At 46.0% G+C, this 19,646-nt stretch overlaps 1 protein-coding gene across 3 annotated transcripts in view; it reads right to left on the bottom strand.

The window, feature by feature from the left end:
• The window catches only part of ATM (ATM serine/threonine kinase), a 3,174,581-nt gene that overhangs the window by 2,379,373 nt on the left and 775,562 nt on the right, over positions 1–19,646 (bottom strand). The window lies entirely within an intron of this gene.

Raw genomic sequence — 19,646 nt, 5'->3', positions numbered from 1 at the left:
TAGCTTTAACATGATCCGTAAAGCTTGCTCCTTTAGCCATGCATGCCTTCTTATGACTGTGCCAGTCATGGCTGATCTAAATGAAGCCTCCAGTGCATCATAGCCACATTTTAAGGAATGGTTACTAACCTGTTGTATGTTATTTACCATTTCTAATACATATTTCTTATCAAGAGATTCATCAGTGGTTAGCTTTTTAGTTAACTGATCAAGCATAAACTCTTGGTATTGTATCATGTGAAACTGACAGTTTAAAGCTCTAGCTGAGAGAGTAGCTGAAGTGTAGACCTTTTACCCCATCTGTCTAATGACCTTGCTTCCCTTTCAGAAGGAATAGGGTTTTTAGCTATGGTCATGCTACTGCCTTGGGACCCTGGGATATAGTTTCGGGTCTGCAAGTGGGGCCTTGTAAAGGTGGTGATGAGTATCTGGCACCCTGTAAAATCTGTCTGGTTTGGCAGGGGCTGGGGGTAAAGAATCTGGAGCGCAGCAGACATCATTGAAAGCATCATCCACCACAGAGAGAACAGGAGGTATAGCTAAGGGCCTGTGCTGTGGGAGGTGCAGAAAGGTCCTAAGTCTTTTCTGGAGTCTGAAAATCCTGTTGCTGCCATTGGAACTGCTCTCGCATGGCATGTAAGGTTTCCCCAAAGGAGAATTCTTCTGGTGGGGAAGCAGCTGGAATGGATTCTTCAGCATCAGAATCTTCAAAATTGGAAAAAGGAGCCTCTGGCTGGTCAGTTATGTCTGATTCATCAGCAGAATCATCAGAGGACACTGGCTCAGGGGGCTCTGCCCTAGGTCTCTTCTCTGTGGGCTGAGAGGCCCTGTCTGGGTGAGATTGCGATCCTCTAATTAATGAAATTAAATCTTCTGCCAAAGTAAGCATTTGAGAACTAGAAGAGGGCCTGGTTGTGGGGGGTTTAACAGGCACTGTTTTAGTAGTCTTGGCTGCTTTAGCCCTGGCGAAGGCCTTAATGGACATGGCTGCTGGAGGCCTAGCAGCACCACGTGCTGGGGTAGAGACATCCAAGGGAATGGTGTCTGATAAGTCAGTGGCAACCACCGTAGTGGATAAAATTTCTGAGGCCGATTCAAGAGTGGTAGCAGGGGCCTCAGTTGTAGAGATAGATTCAGTGTGCTTTGATCAGTTTTCTCGGTTTCGGCCGAAACCGAGACACTCGCGGTTTGCTTAACCGTGGTTTCGGCCGAAACCGCGGACCGCGAGTGTCAGTCTTTATCTTTGCGTTTTTTGGCGGATTGGGTAGTCGGAGGATCCGACGGCATAATGTACGCAAAATCAGAACCGAAAAACTGTTCTGCAAACTCCGACCGACGCCTAAGCGTTCGTCGGTTGAAAGAAGCACAGGCCGAACAGGCTGCTACGTCGTGGGCTGGGCCTAAACAAGGCAGACAATAAGAGTGGAAATCTTTATGAGGTATTTGTTTCCCACAGGTTAAACAATTATTAACTTTTTCTGACATCGGCTGAGGCAAGAAAAAAGTCTTCGAAGTAGTATTCGGTAAAAGTAATCTCTGGATCCGACTGACCGGCACTTGCGAACAGCTTCTGCTTCGGGCGCCACGCGGCAAGAAAGACTGAGGAAAATGGCGTCGGCTGATGCCTTTATACCCGAACACCAACAGAGATGACGTCGGGTGAAGTGCGACATCAGCCGGACCCGGACTTTGGAATCCGGCCGACTGAAGGGCTGCCTGACGACAGGACAACCCAGTTGTTATGACTGCAGATGCATCCATGAAGGACATCTGGGCTTCCATAGAATGTAAGTGCTGGGTCCAAATATTCCATACATACCACTGAATTTTTCTCATAAGAAGATGGGCCACTGGTATCACAAGAATCATGGATGCTATTGGTCCTAGAATTTTTAGGAAATCTCTTGCTGAGGTAACATCCCCCACTGAATTCCTGAAACATTGTCTGGGAGAAAAGGACCATGTCTTCTGGTAGAAAGGCCACATCATTGTCAATTAAGCACCCCAGGAAGATGAGTCTTTGTGAGTGTGTCAGGCAAGACTTCTGAAGGTTCAACCTGAACCCTAGCTGGAAGAGTATGGTCAAAACCATCTCTAGTGATTCCTAACACCTGGATACAAGTCACCCAAGTAAGGAAAAATGTGAATATCAAGAGTGGGCAGTGTGCCACTAAAGAGGCAAGGCATTTCATAAACACTCAAGGTGAAGGACAGACCAAAGTGCAATGCAAAGAACTGATAGTGCGAACCAGACACAACAAATCTCTGATATCTCCTGAGGCGATGAGCAGTGGGGATATAATAGATATCCTTCAAGTCTAGGAGTCACCATGAAGCAGTGGCCTAGCAGAAGACAAAGCACTATCTGCAGGGTAGGCATCCTGAACTTGGGGACCTTGATAACAGTATTTAGAAAGGATAGGTCCAACACATATCTGCACGACAGCTCCTATTTAGGGACTAGGAAAATACTGGAGTAGAAACCTTTCATTTTCTCCAAAGGATAGACCAGTTCTATGACCCCGAGTCCTGAATGTGCCAAAGTATAACCGGGAATAATGAAGTCCAGTCTGGCTTGAACAGAGGCGGATGCTCCTTCTGCTGCCACCTATAAGCTGTAACCTCTACCCACGATGTTTAGCACCCATTTGTCGGAAACCACTGATGACAAAGTTGCCTTGTTGAAAGCTAACTTTTGAGATGGGGCACCTGGCAGGGAGCCTGGCAATTAAATGATGGATGCTCAGCCTCGGTATAGTCATAGGTTGGAAGGAGGGGATTATTCTTTTTGGGAAAGAAAACCCTCTTGTTAAGTGTGGCAGAATTTCTCATCTATCATTTCCGTTTGGTGACTTGGTTTTTGTTCTGATGGGACTTGTTTGTTGGGCTGGCAAAAACTATTGTGCTTACTGAGGGGAAACTTGGGAATATGAAAATTTTAAACACCCCTTGCATCAGTTTAACTCTGTCATCGTAGTGTTTTAGATGTGATTAACTGCTGTACCAAATGCACAATCAGAATCGGAGCATTCAAAATCTCATTTTTTAACTCATCCAAAATCTTTTGGCTGCGCATCCAAGCACACCTCCTTACCATCACACATGTTGCTGCATTTCTAAAAACAGTACCAGCCCCCTCCAAGGCACTCTTTAAAACATGTTTACATATTCTTACTGCTCAGCAAGTAACAATGTAGCAAATACAGCTAAACTGCATATACACCTAAACAGAAACATAAAACACTGGTAGTTTAACACTTTAAATGATGCCGTGCTGGACTGCACCACCTTCCCTCCCTAACATTCTTGAGACTTGCCTAGTTTATCTAGAAGAAAAGGGTTTGATGACAACATGGTCTTGTTATTAGTAAAGGTTGCTGGAGAAACTAAAAAATGGTCCACAGACAAGGGGCTTGGAAGCCAGGCATGGCAGAATACATCCGAATTTCTTAAACTTTTTTTTTTTTTTTTTTTCAGAGACTCAATCAGTAGAGTAGAAATTCAACCTTTCTTAAAAACATCCTTCAGCACTGGGATCAATAGAGGGAAGGTAGCTATTTTAGGGGTTCATCCTCCGAAAGTCATAACTCGTGGTGATCTCGGGGGCAGACAATGATTGCACCACAAATGAATACATCCTTAAATGTAGCTTATATTTAGGAAAAGAAAAAACATCTGTTTCTGAACCTGTTCATCCTCAGACGAAAGTGATTGTTCAGACTGTGACCCTTCCAAAGCCTCAGATTCTGGATCCCCTTCAAAATCAGGATCTTAGGTGAGTGAATGGGGTGTTGTGCTGGCATTACTCATAACCCGGGTTTGCACCCCGTAATCAACAGCCTGAATAATGGATCTAACCATAGCCACCAGCACACATGAAAACATAGTTGGAGACTGCTGCCTTGCAACCTGGTGGGACTTATGGCTCTTATACATGCACTATACTAGGGGGCGAGTACCAGAGGGGAAACATATCAACAATGGCAACAGCTTCTGTACCCCTGACTTCTTCTATACCTAATGAGATTTATTCTCCCATATCTGAATCAGACAATGGTACACAAGCCCTGGAGGACATGTGAGACCCTTGTATCATGCACAGCTGTGGTACTTTCCCCACACCAGTAGAACTAGAGGCAAAAGTAGGCAAGTGGTCCAGTAGTCTGCCCAAGGCTACTGCTGAGTCACAATCTGTAGGCTGAGGTATGTTTCTTGATTTACTTATATGTTTTTTATGTGTACAACAGGTAGATGGGGTGTATGTGTGTGTTGGGGAGGGCACCGTATCAAAGTCCATCAAGTCAGAGGACAAAAATCTAGCCAGAACAAAACCAAAAAAATGTCTGCATAGTCAGCCCAGTAAAAAATTACCATATACAACTATTCTCCCTCTAAACAACAATCTGAAGTCTATTTCTGCAAGGACATTATTCTGAACACTGCACTGAATAAAAATAAAGTAGTTTTGGAAAGCCAGTTCAAAGTATAAAATACATGCCAAAAGTCCCCCAGTATTTAAAAAAAAAAAAAAAATAGAGAAACAAATTAGAAACACCATAAAACAGTTGGGAAGTAAAGCATAAACTTATCAAAATATCTTGTCAATAATGTTGAACACAGAAAATGGTGCCAAAATTGTGATTTAAATCCAAAAATCATTTTTAAATGCTGTAATCCAATCATCAAAGAAAAAAATGCAGTATCAGCAAATTTTTCTATCAAAACTTCCAAGTAAAGCTTTTAATCAACAGAAAAACAGGTACAATTAACTAGTGGCTCTGAAAGCACGAGGTAATGACAGGAACTGCAGTAAAATGGTCCTAGTATAGAAACTCAACTAAACATTCACAAATGGCTATAAAACACATTTGTAGGGATAAAAATCCCCAGATACCGAACAGTATAGGCCTTACAGGGTGCAGGCAAAATAAAAACCCAAGCATAAAAAAAATTTCCAATCAGAAGAACTAGTCACAGCTGCAGAAAAACACTACTCAACCCAAAAGGGTTTCTTATCTGAGCTCAGGAGCTGAAAAGATCCAGAGTAAGCAGCAGTCTTTCAAGAGATCCTTCTCTAACTACTGCAGTAAAAAACTGAAATGGTCATGTCTGTGGGTTTGTAAGGCAGTCCCTGTACGATCAAGTAATTGGTCCATCACACACACAGGCAGGCAGTGGGAGGGACTCAGAGCTTTAGCAGACTGACGGAGGAGGGTATCAGGAAAATTCTACCAGAGTGTCAGTAAGGCAGTGTATTAGCTGAACAGCTACATAGTTGACGAAAATCCAAATGGACAAATAGGGAATAAAAGGTAGGTAAACAAAGATTTTATGATTACTGCTACCAACATAATCTCTGAAAATAATTTCTCATTCCATTCATGTTACTGCTGAATTACTCAGTGGCTGCAAAATCAGCTTTTAAGATCTGGGTTTTAACATTTTAAGCCCAATGCACTCTAGGTCCTGTCTTTTTGAAGGATTTTGCTGACCTTCCACTCTAAGCTCATCTTGTTAGATGATAGAGGCATTTAAAAGCTATTCATCTAAGAGTATGCACATCTGCAATACTTGCTACCTTCCTTGCTTTGGGTATGCAATACCAATGAATCTTTATTGTAACGTCTGCACTCAAAATGCTAAGTGCCAATAAGCCAAAGAGACCAAAAACACAAGAGAACAGCAAGCCTCCAAGTACCCCCTGAACACATACATAACTTATATATACCAATTCTGATATTGCCAAACTTCGTAGAAAAGTGAATATTCATATGGCATCTCGGACTTCAGCCTATGTATGTCCATTCTTTTCTCCATTCAGTCTCTTATTCCTGGGACTCGCTCTAGTGGGTCCCAACATTTCAAATAGTTACCGATACAAACACTGCATTCAAAAAGTTCATTAAGTATCATCTAAGCGGAAAGGTATACCACAATACATTCAGAAAATTTCTAATATATTATCTTACTTAATTTTAAAATATCTGATGTGTTCCTTGTGCTTTCAAATGACTGTTTATATGCTTTACACATAGTTGGCATCTTTACAGACATTTTATATATATATATATATATATATATATATATATATATATATATATATTTTAATAACAGATCTAAAGATCTACATAATCAAGAAAACAATACTGAGTTACTCGAGCTGTTTCAGTGATACGTTAGCTATTTTCAGCCAAAGCAGAAGACAGTGATTTGGAATGGATATTAATTCTTCAGTATCACTTTCCAGCGGCTACGAAAAGTACAATTGTGTACACTTACCATAAATGTAGATGTTCGAGTGTATTCACTGTTGCAGTCATCACATTTGGGTTATCCCTGCCAGGGTAGCCCTCGGCTGGCCCGAATACCAGAGGCTCAGTATTTCTGCATCGGTTACTGTCGACTCAGGACTGACGTCATGTCGTCAGAAGTATAAAGTAAGGCAGCCAACGCCATTACATCACTTTTTCTTACCCTGTCAGGAACCCCCAAGTGGGAGGCAGGTTATCGTGGAAGAACCTCACCAGTAGAAAGTAAATACCAAAATGTTCCTTGTAAGGAGAGAGAGAGAAAGAAAAAGGGGGCTGGAGGGAGGGAAGCCAGGACTGCAACAGTGAATACACTCGAACATCTACATTTATGGTAAGTGTACACAACTGTACTATGTTCTTCATGTTTCACTGTTGCAGTCATCACATTTGGGTTGATTCCCAAAGCTGAGGAAAAGGGTGGAGGCAGTCAAGTAGACTAGGGGCTGGCTAGGATGACAAGACTGTAGTGGCAAAGCCTGTTCTGGATTTGGAGAAGACTGGCAGATGGTAATGCTTGGTGAAAGTGTGAACACATGTCCAGGTTGCAGCCTCCAGGATGTCTCTGGTGGGTACACCTCTGAGAAAAGCTGCAGAGGTTGAGGGTGCTCTGGTGGAGTGAGTCCTGACCCCCTTAGGGGAAGGTTTTCAGTGTTGCTTGTAATAGAAATGGATGCAGTGTGCTATCCACTAGGAAATTGTTTGTTTGGAGATGGCTTTGCCCTCTGCCCCTGCCGCAAAGCTAACCAGTAATTGATCAGACTTTCTGAATGATTTAGTCCAGTCTAGCTAGTATCTGAGCTGTCTGTGCACATCTAGCGAGTGCAGGATCCTTTCCCCCTTGTTTTGTGGGTTAGGGAAAAAGGTGGGCAAATGAATGGATTGGTTGAGAGCCACACTGGACATCACTTTGGGCATGAAGGATGGGTTAGTCATGAGGGAAACCCTGTCAGCATGGAAGATGAAGGGCTCCACAGCCATGAGTACTTGTAGCTTGGAGACTCTTCTGGCTGAAGTGATGTCCAGAAGAAAAGCGGTCTTCCAGGAGAAAAATTTTAAATCTGCCGAAGATGCTGGTTCAAACAATGGCAGGGTGAGCTTTTCCAACACAAAGTTAAGGTCCCAAGCTGGGGTGGGTGCTCTTCTGGGTGGCATCAAGTTGCTAGCCCCTCTTAGAAATTGTTTGATCAGAGGGTGTGAGAAAAGTGGTTGCTCAGTGTGGAAATGAGCAGAGATAGCAGAGGCATGAATTTTAATAGAAGAAAATGAGAGACCACTGTGTAGCATGTAAGTTAGGTAATCCAGGATGAGGGGTAGGGAGCAGACCTCCCAACCATCCCGAATTACTCATTTTTTACCGAGTTTTGGGGTCCAAATGAAGGGGTGCCAAGATTCCCGATTGGCACCCCTTCATTTCCGATTTCTTTGCCTTATTTTTTTTAATTTTCGCGCTGTCGGAGCCGATGTCATCACATGCACGATGACGTCAGCTCCGTCAGCACTAACAGCCAGTCAGAATTGAGCTCCTTGAGCTCGTGTCATCATTTCCGGCTGGCTGCAAGCAGTTGCTGCATTTGAAAAGCTTTCCGCCAATCCTGTTCAAACAGAAACACTTAGCTGCCACCTGCCTGCCATTCGTTTTTAATCTGGATTGGGACTTCACTTGTATTGCCCGAGAAAGAAAGTTGCCGTTCGTGCTGGGAGCCTGGGACTATCTGAGAAAATATGCTGCTGTTACTGTATGATTTAAGCTGCTGCCTGCCCAAGAAAGCTCTGCCATTCAGGACTGGTTTTAGGTAAGGAGGAACAGGAACCAGCTGCCATTCGTTTTCTGTTGTTTATTTTAAATGTAAGGACTACTGCCATTATTCTTAAGCTGCTGTATTAGGAGCTGCCATTCATTTGAACAAAGTGTGTGTGTGTGTGTGTGTGTGTGTGTGTGTGTGTGTGTGAACAGGAACCAGCTGCCATTAGTTTTCTGCTGTTTATTTTAAATGCGAGGACTGCTGCCATTATTCTTAAGCTGATGTATTAGGAGCTGCCATTCATTTGAACAAAGTGTGTGTGTGTGTGTGTGTGTGTGTGTGTGTGTGTGTGTGTGTGTGTGTGTGTGAGAACAGGAACCAGCTGCCATTCGTTTTCTGCTGTTTATTTTAAATGCAAGGACTACTGCCATTATTCTTATGCTGCTGTATTAGGAGCTGCCATTCATTTGAACAAAGTGTTTGTGTGTGTGTGAACAGGAACCAGCTGCCATTAGTTTTCTGCTGTTTATTTTAAATGCGAGGACTGCTGCCATTATTCTTAAGCTGATGTATTAGGAGCTGCCATTCATTTGAACAAAGTGTGTGTGTGTGTGTGTGTGTGTGAACAGGAACCAGCTGCCATTCGTTTTTTGCCGTTTAATTTAAATGCAAGGACTGCTGCCATTATAAGCTGCTGTATTAGGAGCTGCCATTCATTTGAACAAAGTGTGTGTGTGTGAGAGCTATGGTGAGAAGTGAGAACTGAATTCAATAAATGACAGCCATTAAGTTTCAGTCTTCCTATTGTTTAAACTGCTGATTTAGCATAGTGGTATGTTGCACTAACTGTAGTGTGTGTGTGTATAGTGTTCAGGGTTCAAGACTTGCCAGTAACATGCATGGGGGTAACACGTTTTATTCCAGCAACTTTCCAGAATTATACAAGCAATGTTTAAAATGTGTCCCTGGTTTTTAAAATGTGTCCCTGGTTTTTGAACTTTTGCCCCCTCTGAAAAAAAAAAAATCCTGAAATTGAAAGTGTGAGAAGCTGTGCAAGATGCCTATGGCTTACTCTACTGTCATTCTATTTATAGTGTGTGTGGAAGTTAGAAGTTATGTACCTACCATAACGTTCCATGTTAGTTGTCTTCTCTCGCCTTCTTTCTTGCTGGATGGGTTCGGAGCCGATCCTCGGCTCCGACTCGGCACTTGCTTTAGCTTGAGAACTCCTTTTACCAGCTCAAGGCAACCCTATATCCCATGATGCAAGGCGGAACTACCTCAGATCTCGTTTGGTAGCTAACCTACCCTGCTAAGGACTAACCTAACATAATTAGGAAAACCAAGTTCATAATAAGAGTCCTCATATGAAGGCTCAGGAGGAAACAACCTAATAGGAACTCTTCAAGATTTGTCCAGGCCAGGGGGAAGGAGGGAGGGACACAAGAAAGAAGGCGAGAGAAGACAACTAACATGGAACGTTATGGTAGGTACATAACTTCTAAATGTTAAGTTGTCAATCTCGCCTTCATTCTTGCTGGATGGGACCGCGTCCCTAGCACCTGTATCCCGGGTGGCTCAATGGAACAGACTCTTGAGAACTGTGGAACCAAAACTGGCCCTGTCTCTGGAGGCCAAGTCTAACTTGTAATGAGAGACAAAGGTATGAGGCGTGGCCCAAGTAGCTGCTGCACAAATGGTATCAGTGGGTAGTCTATCCTGAAAGGCTGCAGAAGTGGATAGACTCCTGGTTGAGTGTGCTTTCGGTTTAGAAGGTAGCTGCTTGCCTCAGAGAGTACACATAGGAAATGGTGGAAGACAACCATCTGGATAAGGTCACTTTAGAAACTGGAAGACCTATCCTGTTTTCTGCATAGGAGACAAATAATTGGTCCGATTTCCTGAATTGTTTAGTTCTATGCAAATAGTACCTGAGCTGACGATGGACATCCAAAAAATGAAGCTTTTGTTCAGCTCTGTCAGAATAGTTTGGGAAAAAGACTGGTAGATCTATGGATTGGTTAATATTGGTTTGAGACACAACTTTGGGGAGAAAGGACGGGTTCGTTCTTAAGGATACCCTGTCCTTATGAAAAAACAAGTAAGAGGAACGAATGCAGAGAGCTTGAATCTCGGAAACCCTTCTTGCTGAAGTGACAGCCAGTAAGAATATAGTTTTCCAGGTCAATAACTTCAAAGAACATGAAGCAGACGGTTCGAAGGGAGGTAGCATCAAGGATGCCAACATTAAATTTAGATCCCATTGCGGAGGAGGATGCTTTATCGGCGGCTTTAGGAGAAAAACTCCTCTCAGAAAGGCCTTGCATAATCTATGAGACATAATGTTATTATCATGCAAGCCAACATGATACTTGGAAATAGCAGCCAGTTGAACTTTAACTGTAGATGAAGAAGATCCTGAATGAAAAACTTCAGCCAGGAAATCTAAAACAGAATGCACAGGAGCAGTAAAGGGATCAATATTCCTGGCATTTGCCCAAATAGAAAAACGTTGCCACTTGCTAGCATAAACAGTTCTAGTGGACGACTTTAAAGAAGACACTAAGATGTCTCTGACTGAATCAGAGATCATCGGAAGCCTGGCTAGGGAAGGAAGTGGAGCAACCAAGCAGTGAGGTTGAGAGAATGAATGGCCCGGTGCTGCTGACCCAACTGGTGGATCAAGAGATCCGGAACTGGGTCCAGATGCCAGGGCTGCACCAGGAGGTGACGATGCAGAGACTGAAAACAAATTTGTCGAGGCCAGTAAGGGGCAATGAGAATCAACTTGGCCCTCAAAACGGTGGCTTTCTGAATGACTTGTGGAATCAAGGGAAAAGGAGGAAAAGCGTACAGAAGTCCCCGGGGCCAATCCTGGGTTAGAGAGTCTCTCAGGGGTTGGCCTGGAAGGGGAAAGAGGGTGAAAAATCGGGCACTTGTTGTTTTGAGGTGTAGCAAAAAGATCGCAACAAGGAGTGCCCCACTTCAGAAAAATCTGATCCACTACAGATTGATTGAGAGACCACTCGTGAGGCATCAGAATGGATCTGCTCAGCCTGTCCGCCAAGAGGTTGGACCTGCCGGGGATGTGCGTTGCTATCAGAAACCGATGAGAGGAGATTGCCCATTGCCAAAGTCTGAGAGCTTCTCGACACAACGGATAGGACCTGGTCCCGCCCTGCTTGTTGATGTACCAGACCACGGACATGTTGTCCATTTGTACTGCAATAGTCCCCGTGGGAAGAAAGTCGTTGAAGGCTTGCAACGTTAAAAGCACCTCTCTCATCTCCAGGACATTGATGTGCAGATGGTATTCTATGGGTTGCCACGTCCCGCGGACCATCCTGCCCTGATAATGCCCCCCCCCCGATCAGAGAGGCATCCGTAGTAACTGTGGCAACTGGAGGAGGGGGAACAAAGGGTCGGCCCTGATGAAGAAGAGGGGAAGATATCCACCAGTTCAGATGAGTTCTGCACGATTGTGTGACTAAGATTTCGTGCCTCATCGGAAGACTGTGGTACGACCACTGAGTGAATAACATCCACTGCAGAAGACGCATGTGGAAGCGAGCCAGTGGTAGAAGAACAATGGCCGCAGCCATAAGACCTAGAACCTTTAGTATCAATCTGGCTTTGACCTTGCTGCTCTGCAATAGAATCCGAACAAATTTTTGGATGTCCAGAATTCTTTGATCTGTTAGTCTGGCTAACATTTTGACGGTGTTTAATTCTGCGCCTATAAAGGTGATAGATTGGCAAGGCCGCAGAGAAGATTTTTCGAAATTTACTGAAATTCCCAAACTCCTGCAAAGCTGCAGAGTGTAGTCTCTGGTCTGAAGAAGCTGACACCTGGTGGTGGCGGAGAGGAGCCAGTCGTCCAAATAAGGAAACACCTGGAATCCTTGACGTCTCAGATGAGCTGTGACCACTGTATGCATTTGGTAAACACTCTGGGGGCTGAAGTGAGGCCAAAGGGCAGGTCTCTGAATTGGTAATGACTGGTCCCTAGCCGAAAGCGGAGAAACCTTCTGGAGCGCCTGTGAATCTTTATGTGATAGTACGCGTCCTGGAGGTCTAGAGAGCACATCCAGTTGTCCTTGCCCAGAAAGGGCAGAATGGACTGAAGCGTGACCATCCGGAATCTTGCCTTCTTGACAAATCTGTTTAGATTGCTTAGGTCTAATATTGGTCTCCAATCTCCCGTCCTTTTGGGGACCAAAAAGAATCTTGAGTAGACGCCGGATCCTAGTTGGTCTGCCGGAACAGTCTGGACGGCTCTTTTTCCTAGGAGCTTTGAAACCTCCTGTTCTGCCAAATCCCTTTGACCGGGTGAGATGTCTGGAAGGGATTGTAGAGGTACGGATACCTTCAAGGGGATTTTGTAACCCTCGGATATGATCGACTGTACCCACATATCTTGTGAGAGGGAATGCCAGGCTACTGGGTACAGCGAAGCCTTCCCCGACTGCCTCCAAGGGTGGACAGTCGGGCAACACCTCAGGGGTGCTGAAAGGGCTTCTCAGGAAGAGACTCCCTGTTGCCCTGGTTCTGAGGACCCCCCCCTGCCTCTAGGGCGGTGTCTGTTATTGTTACCCCCTCTGCCTCTGGGGGTAAACTGACCACGTGTGTCCGGTGTAGCTCCTTGGGCTTTGCGGAACCACATCTTCCCTCCCTTCTGACCCTTGGGATATGGTCTAGAAGGGGTGGAAAAATGGACTCCAACGGCAGAAAGAGTTTTACCGTCCTGCTCACACCTGGTCAAGGTATCCTTCACCTGAGGTCCGAACAAAGCCGAACCATCAAAGGGGGTATTGGTGAAGGACGCCTTAAAGGGGTTCATAAAATTACAAAGCCGCATCCAGGCTTGGCGTCTAAGAGCCACTCCTGTGCCTGCGGCCCTGCTCGCTCCATCGGCCGCATAGGATATGAGCTGCATGGAGGAGTTGGATAAGGAATTCAGGATTGCTAGCTGTGAGGCAATCTTTTCTTGAGCCCCAGCAGCAGAAGGATCCTGGACCACTTCACCCAGTTCCTTGAGAATATCTCTTTGAAGCCTGGTGAAGTGACAAAGGTAGTTCAGCGAACGCATAGCAAAGGTCGCTGAAGAAAACTTCCGCTTTCCATACCAGTCCATGGTCCTAGAATCCTTGTTAGGAGGATGGACAGGTACTGAAGGATCCGCCAGTTCCTTCTTAGTGGCCGCCGCCACCACCATAGCATCCAAAGAGACGCCCTTGGAAAGAAACTGTTTGTCCGTAGGGGCCGTAATAAACTTGGATGGTCTCCTGGGGACAGGTTCCACAGAATCTGGAGCTGCCCACGCCTTCAGAGCCACTACCTGCATAAGTGGGTCGAAAGGCGGAGACACCCAGGAGGTGGAGGGTCGGGATCCAAAAGCCTCCAGGTAACACCTCATCCTCGGAGGGATCAATGGATGGCCAATTCCCCCTCTGTTTGAGGAGCTCAAGGATGTCTGAAAAGGAGACATCCTCAGAGGGGGATCGTGGGGAACCCTCCGACTCATCTAAGTCGGTATCAGATGTAGTAGACTCAGGGGAGTCTGTGTGTTTCCTCTTACACGTCCTCTTCCGAGGGGGTTCACCTGCAGGATCAGGAGAAAATTCGGAAGAGGAGGAAATTCCCAATGGGGAAACCTGGGGCGATGGATCCCTGGGCCTGAGAGCAAGAGGTTAGCAAGAGGTGTCTACAGGCACCGATGAGGGAGGAGCTAGAGGGATGGACCGTTGACCTGGCTCAGGAGCCAGGACACTCCTCATCACCTCAAAGGCTCCCCTCCCCGGGAGACCGGAATATCCCCGTTCCGAGGACACAGGAATTCCCGGCTCCACTGAGAGGGAAGGCTCCGAGGCCGATGTCGGTGCCGAGCTTACCGAAGCCCCGAGAGGGAGAGCGGGGTCGGACAAGGGTCCGATGCCACTAGCCCCCTCGGAGCCGACAAGGGAAACTCGACGACCGGATCCCTCCAAGGAAGGTCTCAAGGAGGAGATCGGAGCCGAAGACGACGGACCCGAAGGATGTATCGGCTCCGGCGCCGAAACAGTCGCTGTCCCGAGAAGCTCCGGCTCCGAACTCTGGTGGGGAGTCGGAGGAGGAAGTTCAAGGGTGAAGCAATAGCCAAGTCTGCTGAGACGGGCTATGGAGCATTTGGGCCAGTGCCTGCGACTTCAACAGCCTGCTTACCACCCTCTCTAAGTCGTGGTCAGACAGCCTGGAAGATCTCGAAGATCGGCTCCGATGGCTCCGCTCCGACAAAAGAGGAGACCCCGGGCAGTGGATACTCTCCAACGAGGGGGACCGAGATCTCTTCCGGGACGAAGCCACCGGAGCCGAAGTCCCCTGAATTCCAGATGGAGCCGAAGGTTTCTCGGCTCCGATGCTGGATAAGGTGTCGGCTCCAGCCGGAGCCGACAAGGCCACAGTGGACCAGGTGTCGGAACCAATCGGTGCCGAACCCACTAACTTGGAAGCAGAAAGATCGGCTCCAGCCGGAGCCGATCTCGGCTCCGACGGAGCCGGAGCCACCGGAGGAGGCTTAGATACTGTAGCCTGAACCTTCGTTGGCTTAGAAGGTTTACTAGACCCTGTTTTAGAGGGAGAACCTTCTGGCTTAAGTAAGCCACGGAGGATCAATTTATTCCTCCTTTCCTGCAGGACTCTCTGGCTAAAAGAGCTTTTTTTGACAAAAAACAACTTACCTCAGCTGGCAAAGGAGACCTCTTTCGCTAAGCGGCAAACGAGATCTGAGGTAGTTCCGCCTTGCATCATGGGATATAAGGTTGCCTCGAGCTGGTAAAAGGAGTTCTCAAGCTAAAGCAAGTGCCGAGTCGGAGCCGAGGATCGGCTCCGAACCCATCCAGCAAGAATGAAGGCGAGATTGACAACTTAACATTAGACTTTTATGATGGAAATGTTCTGAATTGGGCAGTTTTGTTTCCTTGCCTACTGGAAAAAAATGTTCTTTCAAACAATGCATTTAAAATGTGCTCTGTCTAACAAGTGTGCTGTATTATACAAGGAATATAACTTAATAAAGTCAGGAAGGTGTATCAAATGAAAGAACACGTATGTTTCTCGTTTTGTGTGCAAGGGGCCAATGATTTGAAAACAGCCCAAAGGTAATCTTTACCCCTTATTGGCAAGATGTATTTTCTTTGGATGTGGTGCAGGTTTCAATACTGTTTCAATGAATGTAATTTTCAAGAGCAGAGAAGTTTTAATACCAAGTCTATTTTCATTGTGAAACAGTTCTACTTTATTTATCAGATGTCTGTTAGTGTTTGTGCATTGATGATGTGCCTAAAAATAAAATCCAAATCTTTATTATAGAAGTAAAGCAGTATGCAGTTGCACACATTAGTGCTTATGGTAAATGGGGCAAAATAGCCAGATAATGAGACATTGGAATGGCTGCAGGGGGACTCTGGTCTGGTGTCATATATTGGTTGTCTGTTCTTCAGTTTGTGTTTGAAAGTTGGTATCCCACAATTCCACTGGAGTGGGTGGGGTTACATAATTATGTATGCAAATGAGATGTTAATCAGCGTACAGATTTGTACCCATTTTTCATGGCCCTTGTCCAGATTTCTGATGTTTCCAGGTTGAGAGGTATGGTAGGGAGGGGTGTGCCATATTGGCTCCCTTAGCCTGAATCCAGGCGCAGAACCTTTTCCATTTGTCAGCATAAGACTTTCTAGTGCTACAGCGTCTGGCCTCACATATAACATCTAGAACCTGTTTACTGAGGTTGGCCAATTGATCAGTGGTCAGGGAATAAGCTAGGCTGCCAAACTGAGGGTCTGTAATTGGGGATGTAGGAATTCTCCTTCCCTCTGGGTCAGGAGGGTTGGGGTCTAATTGAGTTGCCATGGTGGCAGTGGGGACAGGCTGTGCAGGAGTGGTACCAGTGTTGGTGAGGCCAGTCTGGAGCAATAAGAAATGTCCTTGGTTTTTCCTCCCTTATTTTGAGCAGTACCCTGGTGATGAGAGGTAGTGGAGGAAATGCATAGACTGTTAGATTGACCCAGGTGAAGCATAGAGCATCCACTTTCCAAGCCATGCAGTAATGCTCCCTGGTGCAGAACATGCTGAGCTGATGGCTGGTGTGGGAGGCAAAGAGGTCGACCTTCGGGGCACCCCATTCCTGAATTATTAAGGTGAAGGTTCTTTTGTCTAGCTGCCACTCGTGTGGGTCCAGAAAATTTCTGCTTAAGTGGTCTGCCAGAGAGTTAAGAGAACCTGGCAGGATTTGTGCTAACAGGTGGAGTTGCACAGCAGAGGCTGTGTGCCAAAGGGTCATGGCCAGCCTGCAAAGAGGGTAGGAGTGAGTCCCTCCCTGCTTGTTGATATACCACATCATAGTGGTGTTTCTGTTTTGATTAGGAGAGCCCCTGGGGAGAGAAGCGGTCTGAAAGCTGTCAATGCGCAGTAGACAGCTAACATTTCTTTCTGGTTGATGTGCAGATGGATTTGCTGTGGGCTCCATTGGCCCTGTTATGCACCTACCATCCAGGTCTGCACCCCAGGCATAGTCTGATGCATCTGTGGTGAGCGTCTAGGTGGCAGGGGGTGGTGAGAAAGGTAGTCCCTTGTTGTGGGAGCATGGTGCTGCCCACCAAAGAAAATATTTCCTTAGGCAAGATACCACTGGTATAAGAGTTTCCAGGTCTTGAGAGTGTTGACACCAAAGGTTTTTTAGGTACCACTGAAGTTTCCTCATATGCAGTCTGGCATATGGAATGAGTAGAATGCAAGATGCCATGAAACCCAGAGCTTGCAGGATTTCCCTTGCAGATAACTGGGGGTCTGGTAGCTAGTTGAGAGAAGTAGACTGTCAGTTAAGTTTGCTTTTCTGGTGTAAGGAATGCCATTTGGGATGCTGTGTCCAGGCTTGCTCCCAGGAATATAATCCTTTGGGTGGGTACTGGTTTGGATTTCTTTTCGTTGACAGTGTACCCTAGGGAGGTCAGTAGGGACTTTACAATGGCCAGGTGCTTGAGCAGCTTTTCCTGTCTGCCTCAATTAGGCAGTCATCTAAGTATGGGTAAATCTGGACATTACTTTATCTGCAAAAGGCAATGGCAGGAGCTAGACATTTTGTGAAAACTCTGGGAGCAGTAGATAAGCCAAAGGGAAGTGCAGGGATTATGCCCTGAAACAGAGATATTTCCTGCACGATTTTCTGATAGGGAAGTGGAGGTAGGCCTCTTTTAGGTCTAGGGTGGCTAGCCAAGCATCCTTGGAGAGCATGGATAGCAGTTGCTGGAGGGTGAGCATTTTGAATTTTGGTATCACCAGGAAGGTGTTTAGAATGAATAGATCGAAGATGGGGCACCAGGTGCCCTCTTTTCGGGGTACCAGAAATAGTCTGGAGTAGAAACCTTGACCTATCTGTTCTGCAGGAATGTGCTCTATTGCCCTCATAGAGAGCAGGGAAAGGACTTGCTTTTTCGCCTCTGCCCACTGGTTTGGATCTGGGAACCCTTTTGGGGTTGGAAGTGTGTAGAAAAAAAATCTGTATCCCTGGGACATTATGTTGAGGACCCAGCAGTCATTGGTAATGGTGGCTCAGGTGCTTGCATGAAAGGATAGTTTTCCCCCAATGGGTAAGTGCAGGTGGTAGAGGGAGGAGAGTCATTGTGTGTCCTTACCATGAGGGGGTGGGCTTAGAATTACCTGGTTTTGAAGTGGAGGAATTCCACTGTTTAGATCTCTGCATTCCCTGTGGCTGCTGTCTGGGGGGTCTGCTTCCCCGGGGTCTGGGCTGAACTGACCTGGTGGGAGCAGGAAAGGACCAGTGCTTGGAGGGGCAATGCCTGCAGAACCTTGGTGGCTGGACCTGTAGGAAATCCTCAACTGTCTGCATAGATTTAGCTTTTTAAGACCTCCTCTGCCTTAGTGCCAAATAAGTTGTCTTTGTGCAAGGGTGCATCCACTAATTTTGATTTAACATGGTCTTGCAAGGGCTATTCCTTCATTCATGCATGTCTTTTAAGGACAGAACTGGTGACTGCTGCCCAAGGAGCTTCTAGGGCATCAAAACCACAGTGTAAGGTGTGCTTAGTCACTTGACTTGCAGAATACATTAACTCTTGTAACTCTCTAGATTCTGCACAAGCAGGGAAGGAAGACACTTTTTATTTTAGGAGTTCCATGGTATGTTGCTGAAAGTTTAGCATATGGAACTGCAAAGTAGTGCTCTCATAGCAAGAGTAGCAGAAGTGTATACTTTTTTATCTAATCTGTCTAGTGCTCGGGAATCCCTATCTGAGGGGGTGGGATTCTTAGCAGAGGTTGCTTTAATTCCTTTAGGTCCTTGAGAAATTACCTCAGGGCCAGCAGTAGGGTTTTTGAAAAGAAATTTGTGAGAGTCAGGGACTCTGTAATACCGCTCAGGTTTTCTGGGTACAGGAGGGAGGGTGTCAGGAGTCAAACTGGATTCCAGGAAAACATCGTCCACAACATCCAAGACTGGGGGAATGGCCAGGGGTCTGTGCTGTGGAAGATCCAAGAATTCTCAGAGTCTCTTTTTAGACTGAGGGTAGTCTTGACATTCTCACTGAAAATGCTCCCTTAAGGTATGAAGGGTTTCCCCAAAGGTAAAGTCCTCAGGTGGACAGGCTGAAGGAATGGAATCCTCTGCATAAGAATCCTCAAAAGCAGAGAGGGGTTGCATGTCTTCATATTCAGATGCATCAGAGTCATCAGACTCCTGTTCAGACGAAACTACTGGGGACAGATCTCTTTTCCTTTTGGAATGGGTAGCTTGCCATTTTAGGCATTTGAGACTAAGGCAAGGAAGCAGGTGCCTGAGATTGGGTCATTGGTTTATTGGGTGTGGTTCATACCATGGGCCTTAGAAACTCGGTAGTTTTCGAAAGAAAGGTATACACGAAATAAGTCATTGGTTTGTGTCGAGAATCGGTAGTGTGAAGTACTTCCTCGGAAGCCGGTGCCTGCTCAGCGGCTCTGGGCCCATCCAAGGGTGAGACAACTGTAGGATCCTTAGTCGAAGATGAATTTTGCGGCATACCAGACTCTGAAAGGGTCTCGGTAGCGGCCTGCGAATCCACAGAAGCAGGCATCAGGGGCTGCGAAAGCACCTCACTGTGGACTGGAGAACTGACTATTAGCTTAATGGAAGTGTCGTCAGTAGGTTTGGACCTGCGCGGTCCGTCTCTGTCTTTATCCTTATGTTTTTTGGAAGATCTGCTGTCAGATGGCTTACCGAAGCCATATTGGAATGCGAGGACTGTAAGCGAAAATATCTAGCTACAATAAGGGTCCGACGACGTATAGTTCTGGCATTAAACAAAGCAACAGCAAGGAACATCGTGTTCTGGGCCTAATCAAGTGACTCAGTAAGAATGAAAGTCTCGGTGTGGTATTTGCTTTCCACAGGGGAGACAATTAACTTTTTCTGACATCGGTTAGTGCACGAAAAAACAATCCCCAACAGAGTACTTAGCTTTAGAAGACTTCAGACTTCAATTCGGAAGATGAAACTCGGGTACTGGCCGACCGGCACTCATGCAAACTGCTTCTGCTTCAGGCTCCTTGGCAAAAAAAACTGATG

The sequence above is a fragment of the Protopterus annectens genome, chromosome 5.part0, assembly GCF_019279795.1.
Source record: "Protopterus annectens isolate FY-2018-M chromosome 5.part0, PAN1.0, whole genome shotgun sequence".
NCBI lineage: Eukaryota > Metazoa > Chordata > Ceratodontiformes > Protopteridae > Protopterus > Protopterus annectens.
Note: the sequence above shows the minus strand (reverse complement) of the source record. Positions and strands in the feature narration are given on the sequence as shown.